This window comes from Helianthus annuus, chromosome 10, assembly GCF_002127325.2.
Source record: "Helianthus annuus cultivar XRQ/B chromosome 10, HanXRQr2.0-SUNRISE, whole genome shotgun sequence".
In the NCBI taxonomy this organism is placed as follows: domain Eukaryota; kingdom Viridiplantae; phylum Streptophyta; class Magnoliopsida; order Asterales; family Asteraceae; genus Helianthus; species Helianthus annuus.
In genome coordinates this window covers 112,131,625-112,149,309 of record NC_035442.2, presented here as the reverse complement: position 1 = coordinate 112,149,309, position 17,685 = coordinate 112,131,625, and positions in this window count along the sequence as shown.

Below are 17,685 nucleotides of genomic sequence, written 5' to 3'. Positions count from 1 at the left end.
TAGCATATTCAAAGAATGTAGTAGTGTAACCCTTACTATCTACTCCGGTCATTCTAAGGTTCAGAAACTTATTTGCTATCTGCTCCTTTTCATTGGGAGGGCAGAATTTCCTTTCTACCATATTTTTAAACTCCTCCCATTCCATGTTATATACCCTATCACTTCCTCTTGACTGGAGGATAGTGTTCTACCATTCTAGGGCTGGGTTTTTAAACAGATTAGAAGCAAACATTATCTTATCTTCTTCAGCACACTTGCTTATTTTTAGAACAGCCTCAGTCTTCTCTATCCAGCGTAGAGCTGCAATGGGTCCTTCATTGCCCGAGAATTCTATTGGTTTGCAGGACCAGAATTCTTTATAAGAACAACCATATAGCATGGTTCTTCTTCTTTTGGGAATGGGCACTTGAAGTAAAGGTCCATTGTTTACGCTGTGTTTCAGTTCAATTGGTCGCTTACTGCTATGCTTACTTTTATTATCTGCTTCCTTAACAGTTTGGATAATAAATGGCATTGCATCTATGATTCCTTGTGCCACTATGTGTTGGATGGCACTATTATCCACTTGATTTCCATTGTTATTGTTGTTCGGATTCTTATTATTCAGATTATCATTATTCGAGTTGTTGTCGTTCTGGATATTATCATTCTGGTTTTCCTGATTCACTTCGTTGTCCATCTGAATTTTAAACATTTACCACATATTAGTATCATCAATAATATTTGAATTTAGCCATTCACATGACACGCACTTTGATCAAAAACGTCGAGCATTGCGACTTTTACTCTATTCATATACTATGTGTCTATTACACACTAGTACTGAAATTAAAATTACAATACCAACTGAAATTTAAAGTTACACTACTAATAATAGGCATCCGTAGTCTTTTTTTTCATACACATACACACATATTTTATTATATTATTATTATTATTATTATTTCTACCGTCTCCACCATCGATTCAAGGATATGGATTCATCCAAAAATCCATATCGCGTTCGTCGTATTTCCATACGAGACGCTCTCCCACCTGTCGCATTCTCTCACTGCTCTCTCAAATTTCCTCACCAAAAGTCCTAAGTTCTTGTACATTGTCTGCACTCATTGGGGGTGCAAGTTCTAGGACTGGGTTTGGAATCTGGGGTGCGGGTTCCTGGTATAGGGGTGTAGGGGCCTGAAATGGGTAAGGGTTCTCTAAGATCTCCCTAATGTACACATCGTTGTCGAAATAGGGATCTAGAGGATCTAACCCTGGATAGGCTCCTAGGTTTTGCATGGGCATGTCTTCGTGTATCGGGTAGTGTTGCACATTGTTCCTGTTATCATCCCACCATGGGTCGTAATTTGGGTCTAAGGGATTTGGTGCGGGTACCCTAGGCATTTCCTCTAGATTGAAGTCATGCATTTCTACTTGGTTTTCGGGGTTTTCTATCTCCATCGGTTGATCAGGAATTGGTGGTTATGGTTGGGGTGCTAGCATTTGCTCCAGGTTAGGGTCAGCTGCAGTGGTTTCTAAGATATGGATATTGGCTATTCCCCTATTAAGCATATCCTGGGCATATGCATCAGTTTCTCTTTTAGTTACGGCTAGTGCTCTCTGCTCTTGTAACTTTTTCATACGCTTCCTACGCTCGTGTGCTCCCCTACTGAACCATCCCCTCTTTTTCTGAGGAAATGGCTCTTCAGATTGAGCCTTAAATACGAATATTCCTTCTTCTGTATCAGCAGAGTACCCCGAGAGGGAAGGTTGAGAAGAGGCACCTTCGCTCCTAGGCGAACCAGACAATTGACGATACGCGTCAGATGGTCCTTGGTCGCTCATACTGTAAACTAACAAATAGTGAGATAACACATAACAAGAAAATACAATTATGCATGTATTCCCGTTAATTATGTCCTAACACTTTGAATTTTGGCGTCAGCAGAACACTTTTGTGGCTGAATCAGTGGCTTAGCTCTGATACCACCTTCTGTCGCAACCCCCGTTCCCCTGTTACAAACCCGGGAACGGGCGGCCGCGGCCAGTTTCGGTGGTATCCTGTTATTGTCTAATTTGGCAGCGGGATTTTTCATCAGGACCGTAGTTAGGAAATATTTTATCAGAGTAAAATACCACATTTCCATATCATTAAACACATGGGTAAAACCCAAGTTTTCAGTACACACATTTTCATAGGGATACACCCTATTTTATTGAATAAAAACATCTATTTTATTATTAGGTAACTTTATTGCCACTTTTCCAAGCCTCCAGTGCTGTCCAGCTGGCTTCTATTTGGCTTTCACATTTTGTTACCTGAAACGCGTTTTAAAAACATTTTGTCAGTGGGAAATGCTGGTGAGTGAATCCCAGTTTAATCAAGTTCTAATAAAAACCATGGTACAGTATTGAGGGCGGTCTCGCAATTACATTTGTTTCCAAGTTATACCAATTATCACCCGTGGTACTGTCAGACTCAACTTGTGGAAATGTTACCCCTTGACCAGGTGGTAACAAATTTTGTATACAAAACCCCAACATATCCACGATAATTGTATTCTTACAAATACTTAATAACTGCTTAATATATAATTAATCATGTGAGGTTTTGTTAAAACAGTTAACACAAAAAGAGGATTACTCACATTGCTGTCTTAGGATTTTCAGTAAGGATTTCCTGGGAATAATCTATAAATTACACAAATGCACGCGTGTTAGTATAATAACCCATTTTAACATTAGCAATACCCTCCCCGAGACGGCATTCCAACGACTACGTCGGGCAGAACCACAACAGCCGTTACGGAACCCTAGATCAATCGGGCAGAGTATCTAATACGTATCCAGGGGTTATAATACTTACAACGGAGCAGAACTTCGCTATTTAGGGGGGTATTAGACCCGAGTATAGCTTCTACTATGTGAGAATTCGTAAGAAAGAAAAGAAATTGAGCGACTAGACTGAAGATCCGAGGCCTCCTTTATATAGGGCCTGATCTTGACCTTGTCGCAGCCCGCGTAAAACAAGACCAGGGCTTACGCGGCCCGCATAGTAGCCCGGGTAGGTTTTAGGTTATCCGGGTCATCGCCTAGGTTAAACAGGTGTGGGCCACGTGTCAACACCGGAGCTTGCCTGATCGTTAAGTTGTTGCAGCCTGTGTAAGTTTAAGGGGTGGCTTACGCGGCCCGCCTAAACCCCAAAATTCAATTTTTAATTATTTTTTAATAATATTTAAGATATTCGGGGCCCGTTTTCGCATATGGGGTGTATTTTAAGACATATTGGGATATTTTAAATATTTTTAGGGTGTCGGAAAATATTACGAGGGTGTCGGTTTAGAGTTGTTATACCTAAATTCCTAATTCCCAAAATAATCACATAATCTGATTGTCCGATCTGCATATCGCTGCTGCCAAACAATCACATATCGCTGCCACGTTCCTGTAGATTGCGTCTCACAATCACATATCGCTGCCGTTCTCAGGTCCATTCTCATGGCTATTCGATTAACCTTAGGGTCTTTGTAAGTTAAAGAGTATGTTGCTGCTGTTTGTTGAAATAAATTGCTCACGTAGTTTGACCTAACTCATGAAATTCAACTTCTGTTTATGTGAAAGTGATTATAATGTGTTTATAGGTTATATATGTTGATTTGAAGTTGAAATGATTAATAATCTTTGTTAGTAAGGTGTTGGACATGTTTTGCTTTTGTTAGTAAGGTGTTGGACGTGTTTTAATTAAGTTACGATTTGTTTTTGTTGAATGCGGCCTTATAATAGTCTTAATTTCAGTTTCTTTTTATTTTGCTACACATGTTTTAATTTCAGTGCTGAGAAAAACTGAGCGAAAACGATCCGCTAGATTCAAATTCAATTTGAGCATGAGCATCACTTTTGTGCTCGGTTTTGCAAATTTGATCCGATCGGATCGGTTGTAATTCAATCCGAGCACGAGCGGACCCTCGATCGGCTCATGAACACCCCTACCGGCAACTAACATCTGCTGATATATACGCATTATATGAACCTTCAACCTCTGCTGGTTTTAAAGTATAGATATGAGCGGTTTTGGATGGCAGAGTTTTAGATAGATTTTAAACTGATTTTATATATTAGGTTTTATGATGCAGTAATGACATAAGAAAAGCATTGTTGGACAACCTCTCTGGCTGCCACGTCAGCTTTTCTTATGTCATTAGATTTCTCCTTTTATAGAAATTATAGATAATATAGATGTAATTCTGTTATACTAGAAGGGCAATTCGGCCATATAAAATGACCGAATTACCCTTCTTCGTAACAAAAAAAAAAGATAAATTTAATCCAGTGGACTAAAATAGTAACAGTGAAACCTATTAGGACCTACAGACGAAAAATGAAACATTTGAACTAAACTGTTAAAATGACGCAAACCATAAAAACTAAAATGACATTTAACTCTTTACTTTATTTTATTTATATAGATTCCCATTCCATTCCAGGTTTAATTCATTGCAAGTTACCCACATATATCTTTACATATTAATAATAAACAAATAAAAAAAATAAAAAAAATGTTTTAAAATGAAGCAACCTACTTTTCCGATATAAAAGTAAAATAAGTCGAGCCCAGTAGCCCACCTGTACAGTGCTTGCGTTATGTAATGTCCGCTCGTAACACGTGGTCAAACCGTTGTGTTTATTATCATTATTTTTTTATTTAATTTAATATATTGATATATTATATGGGTCACGTACTCACGTTTATAGAACACCAACCGTATTTTGATGTTTATCCCGTCCCGATATATTCTTTTATTTATCACTATCACTGTTTTTTTTATTATTTTATTATTGTGTGGTCGGCCTTTTTAAGAAATGACTAAAGGTTTTATAATTTAAAATATATTATTTGCCGTTCAAAAAAAAATATATATATATATTATTTCAATTTCAATTAAATTAAAAAAAGTCGTATTATTTAAGTTATTAAATCATTCAAATAATTTTTAAATACTGTATAAATCAATTACCAACTAAGATAAAATAAATACATTGATCGTCTTTATGATTTTTTTTTTAAAAGCGGCCAACGAAATAAAAGTCCGGCCACATGGAGTATCCCAATGGTAAAAGGCGACCTAATACACTCACGATCGCAAACAGCGTTGGATAGCCCAAGCCTACCATCACCAGTTTCGAAAAAACATGCCACCTAAAGACCCACTACGATAAAATCCCGGTTAGAACCGGATTCGAACTTAAGACCCCTGAGCTTTGTCTCAAATCCAAATCTTCGTTTAAACAAAGAATTCTTTTCTTTTAAAACTTGTAACAAAAACATCATTTATTTGCATGTTTATAACATGCTTATTGTTTAAAAAAGTACACTTCCTTTTGCATATATATATGGTTTTTTTTTTTTGCACAGCAACAAACCTTTATATATCTACAATCTCTCTTATCTATACCTAAAAAGTCTTGACCCACCTAAAATATTTGGCAGAATTTGCTAAAACTTGACGTCTTGACCTAGAATTCACAATTTCAACCTGATTTAACCCCTCAAATTTATGATGTAATTTTATTTTGTATCATGTCAAAAAAAAAAAAAAAAAAAAAAAAAAAAAAAAAAAACTAAAGAAGCTAATTATATTACAAGATTTATAAATATAGTGTTGGTAAATTTCAAATGGAGAAAAATGCAATTTGCGTCCCTGTGGTATGTCCCAAACATCAACCTGAGCCCCTAAATTAAATTTTTGGTTTTTTGAGTCCCTAACTTTATAAATTCATAACAGTATGAGTCCCTGCCGTCAGTGTTCCGCCAGTTTTACCGTTTGACAGTCGTGAAAAGTCCATAATACCCCCCCCCCACACCCTTAATATCTACACTTAATAAATCCATAACCAGTTTCATTATCATCACATCATCAAATAGCGAGCTCTCCCAACTCTCAAGAACATCATCATCTTCAACAGATCTCTTAATCATCTTCATCGATCATCATCATCATCATCTTCAACAGATCATCTTCATCATCTTCATCGAACATCTTCATCATCGAACAAATCAGGTTCATCTTCATCCTCATATTGATTTTTGGTTTGATTCGATGATTTGAATGTGTTTATATTGTGAAAAACAGAGGGTTGATTCTGGGTTTGATTTTGGGTTCCATTCGATGATTTTTGGTTGATTTTGAAAAAAACAGAGGGTTGATATTGGGTTTGATTTTGGGTTCCATTCGATGATTTTGGGTTTGATTTTGGGTTCCATTCGATGATTTTGGGTTCCATTCGATGATTTGCGGTTTATTTTGAAAAAACAGAGGGTTGATTTTGGGTTTGATGTATCAACAGAGGTTTTGAATGTGGGTTTGAATGTGTTTTGGTTTTGATTCTTGTGGGTTTAGGGTATCAAAACAAAGGGTTTGAATGTGGGTTTGAATGTGTTTTGGTTTTGATTCTTGTGGGTTTAGGGTTTAGGGTATCAAAGAGGGTTTGAATGTGTTTTGGTTTTGATTCTTGTGGGTTTGATGTGTTTTGGTTTTGATTTTTGGTTTGAATGTGTTAGGGTATCAAAACAGAGGTTTGAATGTGGGTTTGAATGTGTTTTGGTTTTGATTTTGGTTTGAATGTGTTTTGTTGTATCGGATCAGTTTCGGATTGAATGTGTTCCTCATTTTAATGTATTTTGGTTTTGATTCTGGTTTGAATGTGTTTTGTTGTATCGGATCAGTTTTGGATTGAATGTGTTCCTCATTTGAATGTGTTTTGGTTTTGATTCTCATTTGAATGTGTTTTGTTGTATCGGATCAGTTTTGGATTGAATGTGTTCCTCATTTGAATGTGTTTTGGTTTTGATATCATTTGAATGTGTTTTGTTGTATCGGATCAGTTTTGGATTGAATGTGTTCCTCATTTGAATGTGTTTTGTTGTACAGAATGGCTGCGGATGTAAAGATACGCAAAACACCAACTACGAAGGCGAGAACACTTGACAACCTCCTAGAAGATGGTGCGGTGCACATAAGGAAGTGATTGATATGAATGAATACAACCCCAGTGTAGGTCTTCGATTTTCCTTGAAATTCCAGAGCTCGCTAATTACATATCTACCACTTGGGTTATATTGTAACATATGAATGAATATAACCCCAGTGGCAGATATGTAATTACCTACACTGAGGTTATATTCATTCATATCTGCTACATTCCGAAGTGCACCCGTAAGTAAAGATCCACAATTGCTTGTGGATCTTTGACGTTTTGTCTCTTTATTGTATGTTACGGTCTTTTGTTATCGGGTCTGTAAGTTCCGTCAAGTCTACGAAGTTGGTATGACGTTTTGTCTCTGTATTTTATGTATTAAAACTTTACATTTAATATACAGTTTACGCTTTAATAATTTGTTATATATAGTATACATTTAATTATTATATTGCATTTATTAGGTTGCATTTATTTAAAAATAAAAGAGAATTTAGGCTTTAATAATTTGATATATATAGTATACATTTAATTATTATATTGCATTTATTTAAAAAGAGTTAATTATTAGATTGCATTTATTTAAAAATAAAAGAGTTAATTTGAATTATTAGATTTCTTAAGAAAAAAGCAAAAAATGAATTTAGGGGCTCAGATTGATATTTCACTCATACCATAGGGACGCAAAGTGTTATTAATATATGTCAAAAAACGGTCTTACCCCTGCCTCAAACAGTCAAACTGACGGCAGGGACTCAAAGTGTTATGAATTCATAAGGTCAGGGGCTCAAAAAACCAAAAATTTAATTTAGGAGCTCAGGTTGATGTTTAGGACATACCACAGGGACGCAAATTGCATTTTTCTCTTTCAAATGAATGAAGTTTTGGGATTTAGTGCTAAAGTGAAAAGAAAGCAAGTGTAGGGACTATTTGAGTCATGCTTACAAGTGAGTTTCTAGAAATATTGAAGGAAGAAATTTGACTCATGGCAAAGGTAGTTCGTAAAGAAAGAGAGAGCATAAAAGTTAAATATAATAGATAGTAAAGCAAGGGGAAAAGATCAAATAGGAAGTTAATTTTGGATAGGAAGGATAGGAAGTCATAGAATTATAACATGTGGCAACATTTAAAATAAAGAAAAAGGGTATTTTAGTCAATCCAACTACTTCTTCTTCCTTTTTCAAAACCCAGTAACTTAAAAACCCACCATTTTCAAAACCCACCATCTTCAACCATTTCTTCACTTTCTATCTCAATAATCACTACATTATAGTGCGATTTTCATCACCAATCAATGATTCAAAACCCGATCAACGTGTTCTTCAGTTTTTTTCGAAGAAAACCCAGTTTAATTTCATTTAAAATCTCGTTTTTTCTGGTGATTTTGAAGATAATCACTCGATTTGTTCGATTCTATCGCTGATAAGTGTTTCTATCATTCAAATTTCGCCAATTGATGAAAAAACCGGCTTCGATACATGTAAGAAATTCTTTAATTTCATTTTCACGATCTGGGTTTTTATTTAGTCGTTGCGTTTTACGATCTTGGCGGGGGTCCGAGGGCGGCAGCCCCTGGTAGCGGGGTCCCAGGGGCGGCAGCCCCTGGCGGGGTCCAAGGGGCAGAGCCCCTGGCTGGGGTTGAGCTAAGAGTGTTCAGACAGTTCACAGACAATTCACAAACAGTTTTATGTGTCCATTGCGTTTTAGAAATAAGAGAGTTTTATGTATTTTCTGGCTATAGCGTTTTAGAAAAAAACACATTTTTAAGTATCTTTAGTCATTGCGTTTTAGGTAAAACACATTTTTGAAGTGTTTTTAGTCATTGCGTTTTAGGTAAAACACATTTTTAGGTGTTTTCAGTCAATTGCGTTTTACAGAGAGCACTTTCTTTTGTTTTTTTAGGTCATTGCGTTTTAGAAAACAGACATTTTAAGTGTTTTCTGGCATTGCGTTTTACAAATAAAACATTTCTTTGTGTTTTCTAGCCATTGCGTTTTAGGTAAAACACCTTTTTATGTGTTTTTTGTGCATTGCGTTTTAGGTAAAACATTTTTTATGTGTTTTCTGGCCATTGCGTTTTACAAGACCATTGCGTTTTACAAATAAGTCATTTCTTTGTGTTTTTGGTGCATTGCGTTTTAGAAAAATGTCATTTTTAGGTTTTTTTTTCATTGCGTTTTACGTAACTGGTGGTTTTTCTATTGCGTTTTACGCAACTGGGTTTTAATTTTTTTTTAAATATAGCAATAGTATACTCGTTTTAAAGATAAAAAACGCTCGTTTTTTTGGTGCAATTTTTATAAAAAAATAATGTCGTATGAAAGAGTTATTAACGTTTAAAAAATGGGGGGGGATTGGAGGAGAGAGAAACTATTGGCTTTGATTGACTAGAATGCCCAATGGATGGTCAAAATCACTTCCTAGCCAAATAAACTTCCTATTGTATCTCCACCCAGTAAAGCAAATTGAGTTGTTCAAAAATATAAAAAAGAGGTGATTGAAGATATAGGAAATCTCCAAAGCACTATTGGTAAGTGGTGTTCTTCCTAGATGAGTGTAATTAGGATTTTGACCATCTGACGTCTTCTATCAATTCCTAAAGCTTATCAATGTTACATTTGATATTGAGCACTTGTTGGATATGTGTAACTTAGAAATCTAAAAAGTCTTCAGTAGGCATGTTGGTGAATTAAGTTAAAAATGGGTCAAAAACACAATCGTCGGTGAATTGAGGAAGGATGTGCCCTTAGTCATACTACGCCCTTCCATTGTCAATTAAGTTAAAATTGTGTTCCATTGTCAATTAAGTCATACATATGTGCCCTTAGACATATTAAGTTAAAAATGGGGGAGATGTTACTCAATTTTACAACGTAGTATGACTAAGGGCGTAATATGTAATTACAAGTAATTGACATATGGGTCAGGTTCGGAGCGGGTGTTGGTAATCTCATACTGATATCCGGTTGTAAAATTGTGTCCCATACCCGACCCAATACTCGTCGGGTAATTATCCGTCGGGTTTCGATTATACTCGCGGGTATCGGGTATACCCATTATTTAGTTAAAAGATATACGTTAAGATTTCCAAATACATTTTTTACTATTATTATTTTATTATAATTTTATTTATACAACAATTATTATAACTTAAAAATATACATTACATACATATAAGTTTTATTATAAATTAATAATAACGTTATAATACTTATACACTTCATAACATACAATATATAATTACTATTATCAAATACATATACTAAAAGAAAATTTACCTTTTTACATTATGAACATACTAAAATAAATCACTAATATACAAGGGTTACTGGAAAAATAAAAATATAAATTAAAAAATTCAGGTATATGATCGAGTATATAGTTCGGGTAAACGGGCATGTCGTTTCGGGTAATCGGGTCGGATATCTCCTAATCCCATACCCAACCCATACCCGCGAAAATTTCTAAAACTAATCCCAAACTCGGCCCAATACCGTCAGGTATCGGGTATACCCGTCCCATTTGTGTCGGGTTTCGAGTATACCCGTCGGGCTCGGGTATTTTTGTCATCCCTACGTTTAAGACACCAAAGTATTGCTTAAACATGTTTTCTAATACTTAAAAGTGCTTAGAAAGATTAGTCATGTTTTGAAATGGAAAACTAAAGGTCAATTAAGCTAATTATAGTTCAAATTGGTGTGAAATAAAAATATACACTTAAGTAGTTTGAAAAACCAATAAGGGAGTTTGTGTAAAATAAAAATATACACTAAAATAGTTTGAAATGTTAATAAGAGAGTTTGAGAAACAATGAAATGTTGGTTAAAATAAGTTAAAACGTGGTAACGAGTTAACTCTGGGTTAATAGGAATATCAATCCGTTGATAATAATACTGGTTATGAAAAGAAGTGAATGTTATGTTTAGAAAGATCACTTAATGATGTCAATTGTCAAAGGATTTTAATCACCTTGTTTAAAAAAGCGTCCTAGACATGCCTAGGCGCAAGGTGCCAGGTCCCGCGCTTTAGACTACACAAGATGAATGATGTACAAAAATCAAGCCCTTCAAGTGCTTTTTTAGGAGGCAAAGGTGATGGCTACATCACTTCCCATACAAAGGAAATACAGGGGTGCGAAGAAGATGGAAACATAGGGGGTGCGATGACGATGGAGATAAAGAGATGAGAGATAATGAGACTGAGTGAATTTAGGTTAATAATAGATGTTTAGTGAATTTAGGTTAATAATAGATGTAGCGCTGGTTTTAGGTCAAAGTATTTTTAACCTTTTAGTTGATATTTGTAAGACCCTTAGTACATTTTATGAAATTTTTCATATAAAATCCAGCTATATTAGTGTAGTTGCGGTTAAACATACACTTAAAATACGAGTTTGTTAAACATTTTAAACTTTAAAACATTTTAACATAACATGTATAAATTCGCCGTTTAAAAGTGACCACGAAACATTTTCGCGGAAGCTTTAATTCTTTATGTGTTCGGTTCCTTATCGAGCTTGATTGTCCTCCAGTACATCTAACATACCTGTTGGAACCTTAAGGTTTATACATAGAGAATTATGAAATTTCAGGGTTGATTTTGTTAAAGTTTAACTATGTTATTTGGGTCGAACTTTGTATTGGGTTGGGAGATCTCGAGTGGGCCTTAGATTGTTTACAGTCCATTGTAGTTAGTATATAAGTCACCCTTAGTCATAGTTTGAGGGTTGCTGGTTTTGCGTAGAAGCTGATAGAGGCCACTCGAGATCTCGTTTTCGGTAATCTTGTATCAGTCATCGTTCAAGGTGAATGCAAGAGTATTTTGTTCAGATTATTGCGTTTATTTATTTAACTGTTTTCTTGAATCCTCTTGTGTTTGGATTCCGCACTTACACAAGTTATGTCACACCCCCAAAATCCACCCGCGGAATACCACCGCTTGGGAGCGTGACTGACCAGGATCAAGCCACCAATCATATCAAACATAGCATTTAATAATAAAAGTAATCAATGTAAATCATCATGACATGATTGATGTTCCAAAACCAAACATCGTTTAAATAGCGGAAGCATAGTATGTAATCTCAAAATAATTATAAGTTCGAATAACGTTCATGAATCCAAATCCCACAACGACCTGCTCCTCCCTGTGCAAGCTCCGTAATGTACCTAAGGTCCTGCAAGGCATGCAGCACATAATCAACAAACTAGTTGAGCGAGTTCACAGAAAGTAAGTTCATAGTGTAATGCATAAGTATAGCTAGTGGGGGCTTCCCATACTAGTGTGTAATAAAGGTGGGGGCTTCCCATGTTCATCCTGGTTAATGAGGGCTTCTCATTAACGGTACTTACTAGACTAACTTCCGACCATGTGTTCTTCTTTACCGAGAACAGGAAAACGTACAGGGTCACGTAGGCTTTACGTGACGTGCCCTTCCCCGAGGACAGTGGTACGCGTGGGGGCTACGTAGGCTTTACGCAGCGTGGCCTTCCGACCTGGAAACCAGTAGATGGTATTGGGTTACGTAGGCTTTACGTAACGTGTCCTCCCGACCCGGGAGACATAAGGCAAGTATACTGGGTTACGTAGGCTTTACGTAACGTGTCCTGACTAACCTGAGGACGATGGTCTATAGTCTGGTATATGCGTAAGTACGAGTAATCATTCCATATCCATCATATCCAACCCAATTCCCAACCCGGGAATCCCATGCCTTGGCTGTGTGAACTCACCTTGGTTTGCTCGGCAGATACACAAGGAATATAAGTAGCAAGTAAATGGTCACTCACGTCCTATCATGGTTATTATACGAGTCAGGTTCGTATATAGTACGTATATAGCAATCACGTATAGTCATGGCAAACATGTACGCACATAAGCAGATAAGGCATAGCATGTGAGGATCCAATTGTCTAAGTCCAATCATACCCGGCCCAATGTCATAAGCAGCCCAATACCAAAACAGTCCAGATTCTCAATCGGCCCAAATAGCAATCACATACAAGTCCATTAATAATCAGTCCACCATTCAAATCGTTGGGCCCGTGACAGTGAAGGCCCAACAGTGTGTGCGTGTAAACGATGGTCTCGAGTCGCAACGGAGATCTCGAGTCGCAACCGGAGATTACGAGTCGCAACGGCTGGTTGCGAGTCGCAAATGGAGATCTCGGTTCATCATGGTCTGGTTACGAGTCGCAACGGGACTCGCAACCGTGGTTCCGGCTGGTGCTGTTAGTGGTCTCGAGTGGGGTTCCGACTCGCAACGAGTGATGCCGAGTCGCAACCGCGTGTGTAACTGGTTTCCATAATTCCTGCATTGACTATCCCGTGATTCTAGCAAACATCTACGGCAGTTTCGAAATCAGATCAATCACAGAAATTCATCAACAGTTGATTTAGATTTCATGCATATTCATAACCATTCAAGAACATCGAATCAACGTGAACTGCATTCATATGAACAACAATCTATTTCTATGAGCATGTAACCGTGACTAATTACCTAGCCCAAAACTTAGCATATCCACAAGTTAACATCCGAATCCTATAGCATAACAACAGATTTCATCGAGTTTCATCCGATCCGTATGAACATGTTAACAATCCGAAACACATATTAACATTTGATTTATAACAAAGCACACATGTAAACCGGTTCTATCACAATCAACCATACTAGCATCATCCGAATTACATCATGTAATGTTCAAGAATCATATAAAATCATCATGTAAACGCATAGATCATAATATCATCACATACAATCAAATAACAATGTACACTAACCGGTTGGAATCAAAGAGAGGGTGAGCCGAGAAGTGTTGTTCGCCGTTGGGTTCCAAGTAAACGAGAGAGAGAGAGAGCAAAACTTCTAGGGTTTGTGTGTGTGTTTGTGATTTGCAAAAGTGGTAAAACAAAACCCCTAAACTCAGTTTTGTGGGTTGCGAGTGGGGAGTGGGCCGAGCCCACACGGTTGTCTAATGGACCCGAGAACAAGGAGTGGCCCCAAAGGGCTTGTGCGAGTGGTGTTGTGCGGTTCAAGTTATGTAGCCTTGTGCGGTTTGGCTCGTTTACATACATCCACATATTATATGCACAACACACGTAATAACAAAATCACATAATTATTCAATAAACAACGTTCTCATAACCACGTATCGTTACACAAAGTGAGTCTAAAGTTCGAGTTGTCACATTATCCCCAACTAATTGGAAATTTCGTCCCGAAATTTGGTATGCACTCACTGAGGAAGCTAGGTGAACTGTACCGTTCACTGATTTTCCTGGGGTGTCACATCCTCCCCCCGTTGATCTGGAATTTCGTCCCGAAATTCCGAAGTAGTAGCTTCAGCCTCAGTAGTGGTTGCCTGGTTCCCGAATAACTGGGGGTACTTTTCTGTCATCCTGTCTTCGCGTTCCCAGGTGTACTCTGGGCCACGTTTGGAGTTCCAACGAACTCGAACAAGAGGGATTCTCTTGTGTTTGAGGACCTTCACATCCCGGTCCGTGATTTCTACTGGTTCCTCGACGAACTGCAACCGCTCGTCGATAGTGAGTTCTTTGAAAGGAATGATGAGGTTTTCATCTGATAGGCACTTCTTTAAGTTCGATACATGAAAGACATTGTGAACTGCCCCGAGTTCAGCTGGTAATTTCAACTTGTAGGCTACTTTGCCAATCTTTTCTAAAATTTCGAATGGTCCGACGTATCGCGGATTCAGTTTGCCCCGTTTGCCAAAACGAACCACACCCTTCCAGGGTGAAACTTTCAATAAGACCCGGTCCCCGACCTCAAATTCCAATGGCTTTCTACGCTTATCCGCGTAGGCTTTCTGACGGTCGCGTGCTGCCGCCATGCGTTGTCGTATCTGTGCAATCTTTTCTGTGGCGTCCACTACAATCTCTGGACCCGTGATCTGACTATCCCCCACCTCTGCCCAACAGAGAGGTGACCGGCATTTACGCCCGTACAATGCCTCGAATGGAGCGGCTTGAATGCTGGTATGGTAACTGTTATTGTATGAGAACTCCACCAAAGGGAGATGCTTTTCCCAGCCGTTGCCGAAATCAATAACGCATGCCCGAAGCATGTCTTCGAGAGTTTGGATCGTACGCTCAGACTGCCCATCCGTCTGAGGGTGATATGCTGTGCTCATGTCTAACCGTGAGCCGAAAGATTTGTGCATTGCTTGCCAAAGCTCTGATGTGAATCGTGCATCGCGATCCGAAATGATGGACGTGGGCACCCCGTGCCTCGAGACAACTTCTTTAAGATATACGTCTGCGAGAGTGGAGAACTTATCCGTTTCCTTAATCGGCAGGAAGTGTGCAGACTTGGTGAGTCGATCAACTATGACCCATATTGTATCGTTCCCACGCTGGGATCTAGGTAAACCCGTAACGAAATCCATGGAAATTTCTTCCCATTTCCATTGCGGTATCTTAGGCTGTTGAAGTAGGCCAGCTGGTTTCTGATATTCGACCTTGACTCTCGCACAAGTCAAGCACTTTCCAACGTACGTAGCGATGTGGGCCTTCATACTAGGCCACCAATAAGTAGTGCTGATATCGTGGTACATTTTATCCGACCCTGGATGTACCGAATAGCGAGACTTGTGAGCTTCATCCATTACAAGTTCGCGTAGACCGCCATAGAGAGGGACCCAAATCCGGCCCGTTACATAGTAAGCGCCATCTGCCTTCTGTTCCATCTGTTGTCGTGAGCCGCGTAAGGCTTCAGCCTTGACGTTTTCGGGCTTCAGTGCTTCTGTCTGAGCATTTCGTATCTGTGTAGGAAGGCTAGACTGAATCGTAAGCTGTAGCGCTCGCACGCGCTTCGGTAAAGTGTCCTTTCGACTAAGAGCGTCAGCCACAACATTGGCTTTGCCTGGATGGTACTTGATAGCGCACTCGTAGTCATTAAGTAACTCGACCCATCGTCGTTGACGCATGTTCAAATCCTTCTGCTTAAGAATATGCTCGAGACTCCTGTGATCGGTGTAAATCGTGCACCTGGTACCGTACAGGTAGTGTCGCCATATCTTAAGCGCAAAAACAACAGCTCCCAGCTCTAAATCGTGCGTCGTGTAGTTCCGTTCGTGAACCTTGAGTTGACGAGAGGCGTAAGCAATAACCTTGTCGCGCTGCATTAACACACATCCCAGTCCCCGAATGGATGCATCACAATAAACCACGAAGTCATCTGTGCCCTCTGGCAATGAGAGGATAGGTGCACTGCAAAGTCTATCCTTTAGGTGCTGAAAAGCAGTCTCCTGGGGCTCTCCCCAGCGATAGGTAACACCCTTCTGTGTCAGTAGCGTAAGCGGCTGAGCAATCTTCGAGAAATCCTTGATAAACCGTCTGTAGTAACCTGCCAGACCCAAGAATTGGCGTATTTCCGTCGGTGTACGCGGTGCAGGCCAGTCTCTGATCGAATCTACCTTGGATGGATCGACGTGGATCCCATCCTTGTTCACCACATGGCCTAAGAAGTGGACTTCACGAAGCCAGAAGTCGCATTTAGAAAGCTTGGCGTACAATTGTTCCTTTCGAAGGAGTTCCAAAATCAGGCGAAGATGTTGCTCGTGTTCCTCCTGACTCTTGGAGTAAATCAGAATGTCGTCGATAAATACTATGACGAACTTGTCGAGATAGGGTTTGCACACCCTGTTCATAAGATCCATAAATACAGCAGGCGCGTTCGTTAACCCAAATGGCATGACGAGAAACTCGTAGTGACCGTAACGAGTTCTGAAAGCTGTCTTGGAGACGTCCTCATCCCGGACTCTCAGCTGATGATAACCAGACCTCAAGTCTATCTTCGAGTAGTAGCACGACCCTTGCAACTGGTCGAATAAGTCGTCGATGCGCGGAAGAGGATAACGGTTCTTCACCGTCACCTTGTTCAGTTCCCTGTAGTCTATACACATCCTGAACGTACCGTCTTTCTTCTTCACAAAGAGTACTGGAGCTCCCCAAGGCGAAGAGCTTGGTCGAATGAAACCCTTTTCCAAGAGCTCTTGTAATTGCTTTGACAATTCCTCCAATTCCGATGGAGCTAGGCGATATGGTGCGCGAGCTATGGGTGCTGCTCCTGGAGCGAGCTCGATCTGAAATTCGACCTGACGATGAGGCGGTAAGCCAGGTAAGTCTTCAGGAAACACCTGAGGGTAATCACGTACAATTGGAATATCCTCCAATTTCTTTTCCTTTGTTGATGCGTCTGTAACGAGAGCCAGAATGGCTGCGTGACCTTTACGTAAGCACTTCTGAGCCTTCAAGAAAGAGATGATACCAACCACTGCACCACTCTTGTCGCCTTGAACTTCTAGAGGTTCCTGACTAGAACGAGGAATGCGAATAACCTTTTCGCTGCATAAGATTTCTGCCTGGTGTTGGGATAACCAATCCATCCCAATCACGACGTCGAAACTACCCAAAACTATGGGAATGAGATCAATAGAGAAGGCTTGGCCAGCTAGGATAAGATTACAACCCTGAACTACGTGCGTGGCTTCTAGACTTTTACCGTTAGCTAACTCTACTACATGTTTGGTGGGTAAAAGTGTTGGTGCACGTTTTAGCAGTTGACACATTTTCACAGACATATAGCTTGTATCCGCACCCGAATCAAACAAAACAGTAACGTAAATATTGTCGAGGAGAAACTTACCCATGACAACGTTGGGATCGTTCACTGCGTCGCCTCGACCTAGCACAAAAGCGCGA